Source organism: Neofelis nebulosa, chromosome 7 (genome assembly GCF_028018385.1).
Source record: "Neofelis nebulosa isolate mNeoNeb1 chromosome 7, mNeoNeb1.pri, whole genome shotgun sequence".
In the NCBI taxonomy this organism is placed as follows: Eukaryota; Metazoa; Chordata; class Mammalia; order Carnivora; family Felidae; genus Neofelis; species Neofelis nebulosa.
Genome location: NC_080788.1, coordinates 66,116,765 through 66,134,200, shown reverse-complemented (window position 1 = coordinate 66,134,200; position 17,436 = coordinate 66,116,765). Strand labels below are relative to the sequence as shown.

The 17,436-nt window shown below is 35.2% G+C and overlaps 1 long non-coding RNA gene across 2 annotated transcripts in view; it reads right to left on the bottom strand.

The window, feature by feature from the left end:
• LOC131516781 (uncharacterized) overlaps positions 1–17,436 on the bottom strand; it is a 224,919-nt gene that overhangs the window by 54,073 nt on the left and 153,410 nt on the right. For both annotated transcript variants that reach the window (XR_009264236.1, XR_009264235.1), the window contains exon 2: positions 2,440–2,528. This is a non-coding gene — a long non-coding RNA (uncharacterized LOC131516781). The remainder of the gene's footprint in view (positions 1–2,439; positions 2,529–17,436) is intronic.

Genomic DNA, 17,436 nt, shown 5'->3' with positions numbered 1-17,436 from the left:
TTTAGAGACCAAATACATACAAGTATGACTAACTGGTAAGTGGAATACTTCACAAATGTGGTTTTTACCAGGGTTATCAAAGTATGGAAAGATACAAAATCTGAAGCAAAGTTTAGATAAACAGTGGGCAATATTCACAGAAGAGAAACACTTCTAGAAGTGTTAGAAGCAAAATACAAGGCCTGATTGAAGAAAACAATTGTTATGCTTCCATTTGTGTTATGATGTGATCTGTAGATAACAAATACTCTTAGCCACCTGTGCGTGGTTGATACAAACAGCACTTTAAAAATCTGTATGAAAGATTTAGATATTTGTTTTAGATGGCTTTAGTTGGTTTTAGTTTCCTAAAGATGAACTACTGATGTTATAAGTTTGGAAAGGTTTCTGGTAAGATGTTAAAAGTTGACAGTCCTTCAATTCGTAAGGAAGGAAATCTATACTGTGCCAGATAATACACTGTACTATTTCAATATACATTAGTTTGTTAAGTTCAGATTGGTTAAGTTGCCAAACAATTACCCAGTCAGTAAGCAACAGAATCAAAATTCTGAATCCACGTCCAGCTGACTTTCCTTATATTTGGGAGGGGAAGGCAATTCTTATTGAAGGACTTCTAAAATCAGTAGCCATAGTCATTCTACTATATCATAATTAATTTTTAAAATATGCCTTTTAAGGTTGCTGATATATGTGTTTATGAATTTCTAATTACTCTCCTGTCTCCTACCATTCCTAATACTCCACCCAAAACTATCAGGGTTCTCAAAGCATGGGATAGGAGCCAATCAACGTTCATTATCCACTTCATGCAGCCAATGGCACACAGAAAAAACAAAGTGTAGACAGTAGAACTAGGACAGCAAGTAAGCTTACTGTAAGGAGAAACTGCTTAAAAAAAACCCGAAGGAACTTTAACAATCTGTTGCCACTAGATATATAATATTCTCTTTGCTGAAAAGAAATTGTCAGGAAAACAAGAGAAGGGACTCTTGTATTGGTAGAAGTTTGGCTTAATGGCATCTAACACATTTGCCAACTCAGTGAATTAGGGAAAGAGACTAATCACTATGAAAGATTTTAAAAGCACAACACTTTACAATTTTGAGCCTCCTCATCTACCATTTTCCCTACTGGTCACCCTACTGCCCGTCCAAAGTCATAAGTGAACAAATGCTGAGTAGCACTGAACTTAAGACATGGTCTGCAGGCCACAGGGGACTACTGATTTTTTTGAATATCACAAACAATATCCAAGTATCACAAACTTTATTCACAATAATTATGATGCCTCAGGCATTGACATAAATGCTGGGTGAAACAAAAATGAGCCTTCCAGTGTTCATGATCTAGTAAGGAAGACAGACATGAATAACCAATGGAAAGAAATCATGTTTTTACAGGACTCAAGTGGAGAAGGCAGTAAAATCTTAATTCTCAGACTATATCTACAAAACTTCTTAATCCCAGGAATTCCAGGAGCACTAAGCCTCAGTTTTTTTTCTCTGTGCACTGCTCATGGTGATGATAACTTTTTTTTGCCAAATTACTGTGTTGCAAAATACAACCATATTATTTAATATAGTACTTTCTGTAGTCTTTATCAAGAGGAAAGAATTTGGTCTCAGGTGAAAAAAATGGAAGAGAAGGAAACTATCAAAGTTTTAGAAATAATCATTCAAATACTTCCTAAATAGTTTTTCAATATTCAATTTAAAATGTAAAGTCCTTATTGATAATTTTAGAACTACAAGTATGTTTGTTAAACCCCTTTGTTGCACAGATGATAGAGACCCAGAAAAATCAAGAGAATTGCTAAAGGCCACCCAGCTAATGAGTGGCTGAGCCAGGCTTGGTTCGATTCAGACCTGACGCTTGTGACAGTGTCCAGATGTCTGATTTCCTGTCTCAGGGTACTAGGATTGACTTGCTTTGCCAGATTCAAAATGGAAAAATGAGTATGGCAACAAATGTTTACATCGGTATTTTTGTGTTCTCTTAGTTTCTTTTTAAATTTCATTTTTTTCATGTAACACATTGACAGCTGAGTAAAGTGTGATGCATCTAGAAAATAATCACTAAGTGTTACTATATATAAGCACATCTCTATAGAATTTTGTTAGTGAATGTGTGATCAGGTACCTACTAACAGTTGTTAGCAAAATAAGGAAAAAATATTAACTGAATCCTATATTATATAATATATTCGAGGTTATCCAGATTTATTTCTGTGACTATAAATATATTCATATAGATTATTATGTATTCTTAAATTGGATTTCCTTAGTCTTTGTAGGTGGAGGCCAATAAAGGAGTAAATTTAAATCTAAATCATGACATTTCTAGACAATATAACATAATGAATAATATATTGAATAAATATACATATAATATTCCTACCTTCATCTCTTATTTTGATTGGTTTGTTCTTGATCATACCTGAATGAATTTACTGGTTCCCCAAATCCAAGTAGAAAATTTCTTATTTTGGGTCCATCTTCCTCGAGCAGCTGTGGTAAACCTTTCTCCTGATGCAGAAAACACACATAAGACAACATTAATATTAGTGACGCATTCCCAATAAGCAAATTCTCCAAAGGTTAGGTGAAACTCTACCACTGTTTTCTCATGTTCAAGAAAGCATTATCTGCATGAAAGTTATATTTTTTAAACATTTCTTTTTTAAGTTTATTTATTTTTGAGAGACAGAGAGAGCAAGAGAGAGTGTGCATGGGGGTGGGAGAGAGAGAGAATCCCAAGCAGGCTCTGCACTGTCAGCATGGAGCCCGATGGCGGGCTCAAACTCTTGAACTATGAGATCATGACCAGAGCCAAAGTCGGACGCTTAACTGACTGAGCCACCCAGGTGCCCTAAGGTTGTATTTTTAAGTGGGAAATTAAACTCTATTATCTATCTATCATCTATCAATCAATCAATCATCATCTATCGTTAAATTCAGAACAAATGGAGAGCAGGCTTGAATATTCCCTGAATAGACAAAACCGGTTTAATCATACAAAGCTTAATCTAGCTTATTTTTCAAGGCCAGCTTGACCTGTGTTATTTCTTGCTTATGCCTCTGAAAACCATACACAAAACTTAAACTTTTTTCCAAGGTTGATATGAGATAACCACTGATAAATTCCCTATCATTTAAGGAAACTCTGATATAATAACCAATCACTGTAAAGAATAAACAGTCATTGCTTCCTTGCCATACAAGTGGCTTTGTGACAATGTTGTAGGATTTTTTTACCCTAATATCCAGGGTTCTTTTTCTTGTTACTTGGAAGAATGAAGAGGTGGACACAAATTAAAATGAGCAGCAGGCAAAGTTTATTAGAGTATAAGGTTAGAAAGTAAGAATAGTATGAAAGCTCTCTTTACAAAGAGGGGCCATTCGAAAGTGAATACCCACGACTATAGGCAAGTGTCCTTGTTTTATAAGGTTCTGGCCAGCACGCCTTTCCCTCCCCTTGTTCCTTCTTAGGTTCTACACTTACTGGCTGGATACCTCTAGGTGCTAGGTCATCATACCTGATTGGCTTGACTCCACTGTGTGAGAAGTCAGACTGGTCATACTGTCCCTCGTATGACATAAATTTTATGGTTTACTTTTTCTAGTTAGGTATTTTAATTGTCAAATTCCTGAGGGGCTCCTGAGAGGGAGTAGGTGGTATCTGTTACATTCTTTTTTTTATTTTTTAAAAAAATTTTTTTTTTCAACATTTTTTATTTTTTTTATTTTTGGGACAGAGAGAGACAGAGCATGAACGGGGGAGGGGCAGAGAGAGGGAGACACAGAATCGGAAACAGGCTCCAGGCTCCGAGCCATCAGCCCAGAGCCCGACGCGGGGCTCGAACTCACGGACCGCGAGATCGTGACCTGGCTGAAGTCGGACGCTTAACCGACTGCGCCACCCAGGCGCCCCGGTATCTGTTACATTCTTAAGAGGAACCTTACCCCCAAGGGGGTTTGCTATAGTCAACACTCCCAGCATTGTTCCAAAATATGTGTTTTTCCCCACCCAGAGACCTCAGGTCCTAACCTTTCCCTCTTTGCCTATTTTATCCTACCTTTTCCCTACCATAACAATATACTCCTGAACATCACTGCATATTTTGGTTTGAGTGCTCTGTTTCGCAAACCATCATTTTGGTGTGTAAATGATTAATTTTTACTAATCACTACTTCAGTAATTCATTGGTTTTACATCTGCTATTTGCAAACTTCTATCATCTATCTATCTATCTATCTATCTATCTATCTATCTATCTATCTATCTACCTATCTATCTAATCTATCTAAACATCCATTCATCCATCCATCCATCCATCCATCCATCCACTCACCCATCCATCTCTCTCTATCATTTTCAAACATTAGCATATGAGCTACTCTCAGTAACTTGCTTCAGAAGTGATTAACTACCTCAAGCTATCAAGACAACATTGTTTGGGATTACTTCATTTTTTTAAAATATAATTTATTGTCAAATTGGTTTTCATACAACACGCAGTGCTCATCCTGGGATTACTTCAATCTCAGGGGGAGGGAATACAGACATACATGAAGTGCAATGGATTAGCCACTGAAGTGACCATGTGACCTTCTGATGGCCAGCTCTACCAAGAACATTTGTATTATCTGGCATTTCCTGTACTAGAGATCACAGACCATGTGAAGATATTTGACAAACCATCATTTTTTTTGGTCTGTATTTTAAAATCTATATGTATGGATCAATATTCAAAACTTTTTAGGGTCACATTTCTATGAATTAATCTAGTGTGTATGTGTGTGTGTGTGTCTGTGATGGGAGTAATGACAAATATCATCACTTCATTTATTTTCTGGTTGATTCAAAGAGTCTTTAGTCCCTGGGCATGCTGCAGATCACACTAAAGCACACCTGTATACAATTAGGGGGACCACCTATGTCATTAGCTAGACTTGGTAGAGGTCCAACTTGGCCACCTCCCAGCAGCGTAACTTGTTATCTACTTCCTTATTAGGAAAATGAGGACGAGTATTATGAGGACTGAAAGAAATGATGTGTTTGAAGTACTCCCCAAATTCCTGGCACACAGTATGCACTTTATAACAGTAATAACAACAACAAATTATATTCTATTAACTCATACCAGGATGCAGTCATCAAGGCTACCAAACAATGATTTTAGATTTTTCCCTATTTTCTTCTCCACAAAAAGTGAGAAGTTCAAAGCGCAGGGTGCCACAGGCAAGTGTTGCTGTCTCCTGCCTGACTAAAGAGACTGTCGTGTAAATTCCAAAAGAAATTTCAAGGGATGTTCTTCTAAAAGCAAACTAGCTTCTGTGGGCCCCATCTGACGAAGTCATGGACACACAAAATTCCCCTTTCTATAATACTGCTTTGCTATATTGATTGCTTTTACTAGCTTAAGCTTTTTGAGTCTGTTACTCTTTCATAAATGTTGTTAGTGTTTGGTGAACTAGATGTTAAATGGATAGTACAGTATATTGATTCTGAATCTAATTTTGGTTTCCAGGGTATTGAGGATAACTGAATCTGGCATTTAGAGCATTCCGATGCTGCATGAGAATTTTCAAAAATATTTTTGTCTGGAAAAAAAGACATTATAAGCACCTTTAAAGAGTGCCTAGTAAAATTAAGTCTATGCAATTTTTTTGTTATTGGAGATATCATTAGGCAGCACTGAAGAACTAAATTTATTCCGATAATCATTACAATGATGAAAAAATTCCTTGCTTCAATAATTGATTTATGCTTCATTTAAATGGACAGAGTAGTTCCAATATAATTTCTTATTAACTCTAATGACAAATTTTAAAGTAGCATGACTCTGAAATAAAGATGAAAATTCTCCATACAACTTATTGCATTTAAATGGATTTAATATTTAATATTTAAAAAATCATTTGATGTAAATAGCCATCATGAATCACTGCAAATATACTAAGATGTAATTAAATGCTTTCTTCTTTTTAAATGCATCTACTTGTTTCATTATAAATTATTTTTGTTCTCTTTCTTCTTTTAAGCTGTGGCATTACTTTCGAGATTATTCTTAATTATGAAATCACATCAGTGCTAAAATTTAGCACATTTCTAAAAATATGTCCTCTTAGGCAAATTCAAAATGATTGAATTATTGCTTAACATTTGCCTTTATCCTGAAATTGTTTTTTTTTAATTTTTTTTTTTTAACGTTTATTTATTTTTCAGACAGAGAGAGAGACACACAGCATGAACGGGGGAGGGGCAGAGAGAGGGAGAAACACAGAATCAGAAGCAGGCTCTGAGCCATCAGCCCAGAGCCCGATGCGGGGCTCGAACCCGCGGACCGCGAGATCGTGACCTGAGCCGAAGTCGGACGCTTAACCGACTGAGCCACCCAGGCGCCCTATCCTGAAATTGTTTAAACCATGTTAGTAAACACTCAAATTTCTAAGACAGAAATCTGCATTTTCCTCTTCAGAGGGGGGCAAGATCCTGTGCTTACAAAGCTTTCAGTGGATAAATTGTGCACACAGAGAAACTACTCTGTGACCTTGCTCTGTACTTGAAACTTTCCAGTGTGACAGTATATGTCATCAACTGGAAGTACAGACAAGATTAATATAGTTCCTATTGGCTACATCCAGAAATCAGGCCCTTAGGAGCTCAGTGGTTGGAGCAGCTTCCTAGCAGTTCTAGGGTCTGTTCTGAAATACCGTGGAATTAGGAGGTCATGTAGAATTATTTCAGGTGTGGTCCCCATCAGAAGTGTGGGTAGTGTGGGCTGTTAGCAGATTCCCTTTGGCCCTTAAGAATGTGACCAATCACACACACACACCACAAACACCAACTAATCAGAACAAATTAGAATCGTGAGGCATTATCTAATCCATACTCCATAAAAAAATAAATGTATTTTGAATATGCTATAAGGTGTCAGCAGAGAAGCATACCTGCCTGATTTCACCATGAAGCATCGAGGACTAGGTAAAGTCCTGAAAAAGGAGCCAAAAGACCTAGTTTAAGTTCAGTAACTTGAGAGGGAGTCACCTTTTCTTCCGTTTTCTTATCTGTTACAAAAGAGTGTTTTCAGAGAATGGCCACATAACCTAACGCGGGTTAAAATTAGGATGGTTATATTTTTTTAATCATGTAAACCAGGACACTTTGAGACTGAAGGAGGGACATACTGATAAATATACTGAGATAACATGCAGGACTATCTTGACAAACAGAGGATACATTCATTCTAGGTACAGAAATTTTAAAACTAGAAAGCACGGTTCAATTATATGATATGATAATATAATGGTAGTGGTGACGGGATCTGAAGTCCACCTTCCAAACCCAATTTGACAAGTATACTAAGCTTTTCTGTGACATCATGGGAGGGAAATTCGTTGAAGTTTACAATGGTTTACAAAGGAATATATGTATTCACCAAGTAGGTATTTGGAAGTAGGTATTTCTGAAAAAGAATTTCTTGACCAAACTTTTTAGAAATTTATGTCTCAAAGTCATATAGAATAGTTTTTGTTTTAAAGATTGATCTATACTATTTCTAAAGTAATAATAAACAAAGTTCCTTTCTCAATTTTTCCTTTCTTTAAACCAGCCTTTCAAATCAGAAATGATGGATGAGGATATCTTTGTACTTTCCCAGTTTAATAGAGCTCATAGAAAAAAAAAGTTTGTATGCTATTTTTCAAGGTTATTATCATAGTTATTATTAATTTTGGCCAAGAAAATGAATCTATTGAGTTGAATAATCTTGATGTTTAACTAGAGAAAATAATTTTTCATTACCAAACTTTCTTCTGTGTCTTTGTTGTGCTTGGAGAAGAGAGAATAAAGAGGATAAAAATGCTATATTTTTGCAATTGTTCGATATACTTCCAAAAACAAAATTTTTTAATATAATTCGAGAAATGGAAAGTATTATTTACTGCAGTTTGTAGTATTTAATCAACATTGTGCAATGTGAAAAATTCAGATCAGCTACAGTGAAGCTGGCTTTTTATTTTTCAACAAAGCTACTATAAAAGAAGATTTTTATTCTTTTATGACATTATAGTATTAAATTAAAATGTTAGAATCAGTGGTATCAGGAAATTTTACTGGCTAACTTGTTATAGGACCTATACTCCTAAGAATCCATAGGTGGCCTAAATTTAGGATTATCTATTTGACATAAGGAACATACTAGTTTCTTATCACATAGTGGAAGATGATGTCAATAGGAAAATTGCCTTAGCATATACTGAGTAAAGACTAGCAAGAATAAATTACATTACCAAATACAAGAGAGATGACATTCATCTTCTTGATTCTAAACCACAAATTTAATAACAGTTTTGGCATTGCAGATTCCTTTTTACTATAAAAATTAAAAATCATTTAAAGTAATATACAAGACTAAGTTTATTTATTTAAAAAAATTTTTTTTAACATTTAATCATTTTTGAGAGACAGAGTATGAGATGCAGAGGGGCAGAGAGAGAGGGAGACACAGAATCTGAAGCAGGCTCCAGGTTCTGAGCTCTCAGCACAGAGGTGGATGTAAGGCTTGAACTCAGAACCACAAGATCATGACCTGAGCTGAAGTCAGATGTTTAACCCACTGAGCCACCCAGGTGCCCCTAGAAAGACTAAGTTTAGAATTCAAGAAACTCTTTCTGTTAACTTCTAGGACTCAATTTTTCTTCTGAAAAAGCCATATCTAAAAACATGGCTACAGGTGTTAAGAGTTGTCACCTGAATTGTGTAAACACTGTTATTGGTCAATCTAGAAAAGGCATCATCATTGATATTTGAAACTGGATTAGAAATTCCACACTTTTAAAAAGGAGGTGGTTATAGTAAACCATACATTTTATAAGTAGGTACCATTTTGTAATTAGGGTACCCTGGGTAACTAAAAAATGGCTTATACTTTTTGAAACTTGTTCTCCAAAATAAATCACATACCATATATATTAGAACTTACCATCTCATGTTGTTTTTGAAAAAAGAATAAAGCATCTGCATTTTAAAGTATGTTTAAATTATAAAGGATAGAGGATACAGGCATAGTTTTGTGACTTCAGTAACCCTTGAAGATTTTGTTTACATTCAGAAGAAGTCATAAAAAAGGTGGATTTTACAATTTTTTTCCTAACTTCAGCTTCATTTTGCCATCCATTCATATACACAGTGATACGTATCTTATAATTTTTTCACATAACTATAAATTTGGATACAGAAACACAGCACATATTTAAAATAGGTTTTATTCACAGATTGTATTTTTCATATTTTTCTGCTCTTAATTTTTTTCTGTTCTTAATTTTAAAAGCAGAAAGGTTCAACATCTCATAGTTGGAATACTAATAACACTAAGATAATATTAAATTTGCTTTCTATAGGTAGCCCTTTATTTAAAAAAAATATGTGAAAGTTGTGAGGAAAAATGTAAATTGTTAGACAGCAGTGAATACAGATTCACAGCCTTCTCCACAAACCATTACATACCAGCTAGCATTTATTGAGTATTTACCAATTCCTGGCACTCTGTTCACTGTTTTCTCAGTAAGGATCCAGTTGTTTCTTGCCCAACTTTATAAGGTTGATCCAACTATTATTCTTTTTTAAATTTCTTGCAACATTTATTCATTCTTGAGAGACAGAGAGAGACAGAGTGCAAGCTGGGGAGGGGGCAGAGATAGGGAGAGACAGAATCCTAAGCAGGCTCCAGGCTCTGAGCTGTCGGCACAGAGCCTGACTCAGGGCTTGAACTCACAAACCATGAGACCAAAGTTGGATGCTTAACCAAGTGAGCCACCCAGGCACCCCCGACTATTATTCTTTAACAGATTTAGACATTAAGACTCAGAGAGGTTAAATAACTTGCTCAAGCCCCACATGCATTAAATGTTGGAGCTTGCACTAATTCTAATGCCTGAGCATTTGACTACAGTAGAAGCCATCTTATGAAACCGAATTAGGGCCAGGAAGCAATCAATTAAAAGAAAACATTTTAGGAGAAGAATCATACATAGAAAGTTACAGACATATATGCCTAAGTTCCTCTAACCCATACTGTATTGTTCACATTTTTGAGTTTCAGTACCTTTAAGTGGTACAAAAACACTTGTAAAAGAAATGTAAATAAATTTCTATTCTAGACTTTTACAAATTCTGTTTCTAATGTTTTATAGTTGTCTCATCCACACTTAAATGCACAGCAATTACCTTTTGTAAAAACCAATTCATCTTTATCCAGTTTAACACATTCATTGTTTTGATTTTGAGAATGACTTTCTTTACATAGTTGTATTTAATTATTTCATGTATTTATTTAGTTATGAAACTACAATAACCACTATGGCTTAAATAGGATTAGAGACGAAAATAATATGCCTTAGGAATTATACAACTCAACTGGCATTCAACACATGGACATTAGTTTGTATGTTTTTAAAAAATAATGAAGACTCTCCATTTTCTTTCTGGCTGCAGTTGGGCTGTGCAAGCCCTTGTTCTTTATGTAGTATTCTTAGAATATCTCTGAATGAAAGAAGTTGTATAAATGCAAAGTAGGAAAAAGGCAATCTCAAGATTACAAGCTGCCCCAGTGTGATAATACATAATCTAAGTATTATGATTATGAATAACATGTGCTCTTTAAAATGTATGTATATATAACTATGTATATACATATACATGTGTCTCTGTATATATATGTACTTTCATGCTTAGATTTTAAATATTTGGGGCAATTTTTATGTGCTTTTATACTTTCCTAAAAGTCTTCTATTCAAGCATTAAAAGCATGCTGCAAAAGCATTAAGGGCTAAAAAACATAATCAAGTGAATTATGTTTCTTCATTCTAACCATGATATTCTTGAAGATAAAAATATTTAGCAGCCTAATACAGAGCAATCTTTGTCATATATTACATTAAAATGATGTGATAGTTAAAACACATTTTAACAAAGGTATATATTTTTGAATTGATAAAATAATTTGAAATATGTCAACTCAAAACACATAATGCTGATTACGTTAGTGAAATAAAACAGAGACACATTTATTTTAATAAGAGAATGCCAGGCCTGAAGTCACACCTTCCCGTGCATCTAACAGTATTCTCATTTTATCATATTTTAAAAATCCACACCTCATATTCTTCTGTTACCTTATATGGATGGTGCTAATGACACACGTAGTAAACCTTCTCTTAGCTTTGAAGTTGAATAGGATTTGTTTAATTTCAGCTGTCAAATAATGTGAAGAAAAAAAAACCAACACTGTGGTAACCCTAGGAGTTAAAATATGTTAGGATTATGAAAGTAAATGTTTCACAAACAGCAATAATTTATTGATCACATTCTTGGCCAGCATAAAATTAAAAGTGCAGAGTGTGCTGATTTGGGAAGCCTGATGACTACACTTTTTGAGTGCTTAAAACAAAACTTTAAAAAAAAAGTGTCTTTTTAAAGCAGGTGAAAGGAAATAAAAGGTTGGGAATGGTGCCTATTTTTCTGACTATTTGTCAACAGGGATCATTCTCTATGATGTTTCACAAAATCCTTTTTCAGTGAATTATTTTTTACAATTATTTTTAAATTTTATTTATTTATTTTGAGAGAGAGAGAGAGAGAGAGAGAATGTGTGAGAGAGCAGGCGAGGGGCAGAGAGAGGGAGAGAGAGAACCCCAAGAGAGAAAACCCACTATCAGCACAGAACCCTACTCAGGGCTCTGTCTCCTGAACCGTGAAATCAGGACCTGAAACAAAATAGAGTCTGATGCTTAACCAATGGAGCTGCACAGGAGCCCCCTTTTCAGTGATTTAAATGACAACAGAAACCTCTATGTTTAATCATGAAAGCAATAAAGGTGTGAATAAAGTAAAATACTCTCCCTTGTCCTTTCTTTTTAGTTCTAGTCCCTTGAATATACAGTATAAATGATTTGCTGTGCTTATCAACTGATGAGTGTTCCAAGTTGTGTCCTCCATTGGAAACTACCTCACCCAAGTTTGCACCTCTTCCCGGGGTTTGGCTAATCATTGACTCATGTGAGGATACAAAATCCCCTCTGCCTCAAGTTTGGACAACTCTGAAGGTTTCCTTGGAGCGCAAGGATTTTCTCATGAATTTGATGAGGCCTCAAGGGCAAGTTTATTTTGGTCAGCTTGTCCCCCTGCCCACTGCTGCATCCCTCACTTCCTTAGGACTGGATCTTAGAAGGGTATCTACCAGGAGCTCACCCCAATGAACCTTCTGCTTGCAACATCTTGTTCAGAGAGCTCAAGCTACAACAACATGAATGTTTATGTGAACTGGCATGTTAATAAATGCAGAGAAAAAGGTACCAAAAAAGATACAGAGCAAAACGTTTATACTACATAATCAAGGGTATATAGGAGCAGAAAAGTCTCTGGCAGAATGTGTACCAGACTGCAGATGATAGCAGCTACCTATAGGGCATGGATTTGGACCAAGGGGAGAGAAAGAGTTTCATTCCTTACTCTTTACATTTTGAAAAAGACTGAGAAAAAGTAATGATGGAGCTATAAATGATTTTTCCATTCTATTTTTGGCTTTTCTGTGTTTTCCAAAATTTCCACAATGGACATGTATTAATTATATTTCATAACCAGAAGGCAAAATTTAAGGATCTCAAGAGTCTATCACTAAGTGGAATAGTTTTGAGGATATCTTTAAAGTGTAGGTGCATTTTTTATGCCTGTAGATTGTTACAGACTTGTACAGTCCCCAAAAATGTTGTTCTGGAGCAAGGTGCAAGAGATCACCAACTTCTGCCTCAGTGTTGGTTTGCAAGAAAGGTCCTGGCAACAAGTATTTTTGTATCTGAGTCAGGCTCTCCCATTAGGGCTTCCTACCTACATTTATGTTTGTAATACATCTAAAGGTTTTTTTAACGTTTATTTACTTTTGAGAGAGAGAGACAGGGAGTGAGTGGAGGAGGGACAGAGAAAGAGAGGGAGACCCAGAATCCGAAGCAGGCTCAGAGCTGTCAGCACAGAGGCCAATGCAGGGCTTGAACCTACAAACCGTGAGATCATGACCTGAGCCAACATCGGACGCTTAACTGACTGAGCCACCCAGGGGCCCCTGTGATACATCTAAAGTTAATCCTGTTTATGCCCAGAGGTACAAATCTACCCTCACCTTCTTTTCTCAGCTTAAGTTTATTGAGGTATAATTTGCATTCAATAAAAGTTACAGTATGATGAGTTTGACAAATGTACGCTGTGTCATAACTACCACCAAAATAAAAACAGAATATTGAGCTCATCTCAGAAAGTTCCCTCATGATCTTTGTGGTTAATTCCCTCCCTTATAATCCCAGCCCTGGATGACAACTGATCTGATACAGTTTTACCTTTTACAGAAGTTATTCAAATAGGGTATTACCTTGCTTTTTGAGTCACCTTTTGAGTCTGGCTTCCTTCATTTAGTGTAATTCTTTTGAGATTAGTCCATATTGTTTTGTGTATTTGTGTATTTGTGTATTGTTTTAGTCCATATTGTTTTGTGTATATCAATAATTTGTCCTTTTAAATTGCCCAATAGTTTTCCGTTGTACAGATGTGTCTGGTTTCTCACTCACCAGTTGAAGGACATAGCATAGTTTCCAGTTTGGGGCAATTATGGAAAAAAAAAAACTATTGTAACAAATATTTGCATACAGAGCTTTGTGTGGAAATATGTTTTCATTCTCTTAGGTGAATACCAGGAGTAAGAGCACAATTTCTTTTAATGAATAGTCAGGTATCACAATCCCATTTTTTAGATAATCCATTTTTTCACTATTAATTGGAATGTTGTCTTAATCAAATATTAGTTCCCCCTCTTACTATTTTTTTCTAAGATTTTCTTAACAAATCTTATACATTTTTTCTTCCATTTGAACTTTTGTACAATTTAATTATGTTCCAAAAAACAAACCAACAAATACATCCTGTTGTAATTCTGATAGTAATATATAAGATGTATAATACATATATTAACTTTTACAATCTGACAGTCTTCCCATTCAAGGGCATAGTATGTCTCTCCATTCATCAAGTTTTATGTTTTTTAATTATGTTTTCTTAAAGATTTTATCTTTAAGTAATCTCTACATCCAATGTGGGGCTCAAACTTAAAACCCCCAAGATCAAGAGGTGCATGCTTACTGACTGACAAGCCAGGTGCCCTACCTTAATGAAGTTTTATAATTTTCTTAGATATTTTGTACCATTGTTGTTAAACTTATTCTTTGGTACTTTATATATTTTTGGTTGTTATTATTAATTGCTTATTTTTAAATTTTTATTTCTAACTAGCTATGACTGATGTTTATTCATTCATTCACTTATTCAAATATGTACTGAAACCATACTTTTTATCAGGCACAGTTCTGGGCAATAAAATAGTAGGTAAGATAGAGAAGTTTCTTGCAATTGTACAGGTTATATTCAAGTGGTGAGAGATAGAAAATAAATACATATACATGTATAAGATGGTTATAAGTGCTATGCCAATAATTTATTTTCAATTGGTTTCCTCATGCAACCACCTGGGGAAGAGTACATAGCTATATAATAGGACTTAATTCCTGAGTCTTGAAGCACTCCAACACTGGGAGTCAGGACAAAGGACAACAGGCCATTAGCATGCACAAATAAGTATTGAGATAGGCAGGAAATTAACATGTTTAGTTCCATTAAAGCCAAGTGAAGAGAGTGTTTACAGGAAAAAGGAGCAGTCAACTTTGTCTAATGCTACTGAGAAGTCAAATAAGATGGTAATAGAAAATGGAATATTTGAATATTAAGTATGTAGAATAGATGGCTGGTGCTTTGACAAGCATTGTTTCAGTAGCCTAGTAGGAATTCTGATTTGAGAAATACACACACACACACACTCAACTAAGATACATAGTCTGATTTGGATATATATTGTATGTTAACCATCATAATAGCAACAATAAGAACAAGAGACCATATTCATAGAGCCAGGCATTCTAAGCACACTACACTTATATTGTCTCATTTAATCCTCACAATAACTCAGTGAGTTAGGTATTTTTGTTTCCCCATTTTTCAGATTAGAAAACTGGAGCAAAGGAAGTTTAGGGAACTAGCACAAGTGTAAGTGATTCCATGACAGGCATTCAACTAAATCTCAATATTATTTCAAAACATTTCAGTTGGGGGCGCCTGGGTGGCGCAGTCGGTTAAGCGTCCGACTTCAGCCAGGTCACGATCTCGCGATCCGTGAGTTCGAGCCCCGCGTCAGGCTCTGGGCTGATGGCTCGGAGCCTGGAGCCTGTTTCCGATTCTGTGTCTCCCTCTCTCTCTGCCCCTCCCCCGTTCATGCTCTGTCTCTCTCTGTCCCAAAAATAAATAAAAAACGTTGAAAAAAAAATTAAAAAACAAACAAACAAAAAAAAACATTTCAGTTGATCCTCTAAATTTTCTAAAATATGGTTATTTAATCTATAAATAGTGGTAATGTTTTTTCTTTTAGGATGCTTCTATAGTATGTATATCATACTGCATTTGATTGCACCTTGAAAACAATATAGGGGTACCTAGGTGGCTGAGTTGGTTAAGCATCTGACTTCAAATCAGGTCCGTGATCTCATTGGTCATGGGTTTGAGCCCCATATTGGGCTCAGTGCTGACAGCTCAGAGCCTGGAGCCTGCTTTGGATTCTGTCTCCCTCTATCCTCTGCTCCTCCCTGGCTCACACTCTGTCTGAAGCTCTGTCTCTCTTGCTCTTTCTCTCAAAAATAAATAAAACATTAAAAATTAAAAAAAAAAACACTACTAGTGACAGTAAGTATCCTTGCCTTGTTACTAAAGATAAATAAAAAGCTACTAACATTTCATTTCATTTGATGCTTATTCTTGGCTTCTGGTAAAGGCTGTTTAACTTACATAGAAATGGGTCTTCAAATTCTTACCTCAGTTTTTTTTTTTTTTAAATCAGTTATAGCAAACAATTTTGTCAAACATCTTGTTAGCATCTAGTAATATAATCTTTTTTCCTCTTTTAAATGACTTATGTTAATAAACTTTATTGTTAAGCCATTGAATGCCATTGTTTGCATTCCTGGAGTAAATCTACTTGGCATAAATGACTTTTAAAATGATATTCCTGGAGTGGGATGGGGAGATGGACAAAATATGTAATGGGGATTAAGGAGTGCACTTGTGATGAACACTGGGTGAGTATAGAATTGTTGAATCACTATATTGTACACCTGAAACTAATATAACATTGTATGTTAACTAACTGGAATTAAAATAAAAACTTTAAAAAATTATATTCCTGGATTTGTTTTGCTAATACTTAAACATTTTACTTTTACATACTGGATCTGTCATAGTACTCTGTAATCATATTAGTATTTCTGCAGAAGAATGTGTGAATATTCACACTAAGTGGGACAAGACTTGAGAGGTCAGATTTTTCTACCAAATAAATTTTTTTAAAAAAGCTTTCAGTATTGGATATAAGAACTGTGGATAAAGATTACGGCACCTGCAAAAGAACTGTATGCTCCTTTAAAGTTACATTTGCAGCTGATCCTCTGCCTTTTCAAATAGTGAGACTATAATTGATAGGTGTAAAATTTATTTTTTTCTTAGGTCAACATTTAGCACTTATATTTTATTGGGAATGTATCCATTTTCCTGAATTCAAATTTATTGCAAAGAGAAGAGGGTAGAGACGAGAAATTAGTCAAGCACTGGAGTTTGAAAGATGTTCAGGATCCAGGAGGAGAAGGAACACCAAGGTAGAAATCAGAAAAGGAATTGACAAAAAGCTGCAGGGAAATTTTTGTTAGTATAGAATCATATGTAGACAATTTTGTTAGTGTTAAAGGAAAGACAATTTCACGATGAATTAATCTGGTCCTAGACACTAATTTAAATAAAGATTTGTGTGCACTTCATCTGGGGTTTATTCAAACTGGACTGTGCCTACTTTGGGTGTCTTATAGACAGTGTGTCAAATATAGAGACTCATAATACCCAATTAATGTTACCAGTATCCTTGAATATATAGTCACAGGTATTCAGTATGTGCTACTAGATACTGAGGAGCAAAGGGACTTAAGTAGAGTTCAGGAATGAGAGAGAATAACCTCTGTTTTAGGAAAAAGCAAGCAAATCCTACAATTCTTTCCTCATTTTAGTCTTCTTAGTGCTTCCATTAATCTTGCTGAGTCAACACTCTTCAAGTCAGTGGACCCAGAATGAGTGTATTCAGATGCAGTCTATCAACTGCATTGTTGATACTTCACTTTCAAGATAAAGGCTGGAAGATTTTGAGTTTTTGCATGTTTCTAAAGAACAATCTTGAGAAAGTCAGTCAATTGTCATGTTTACAGATCCTTGGAAACTGTGAAACTAGTTGTCGGAATTTAT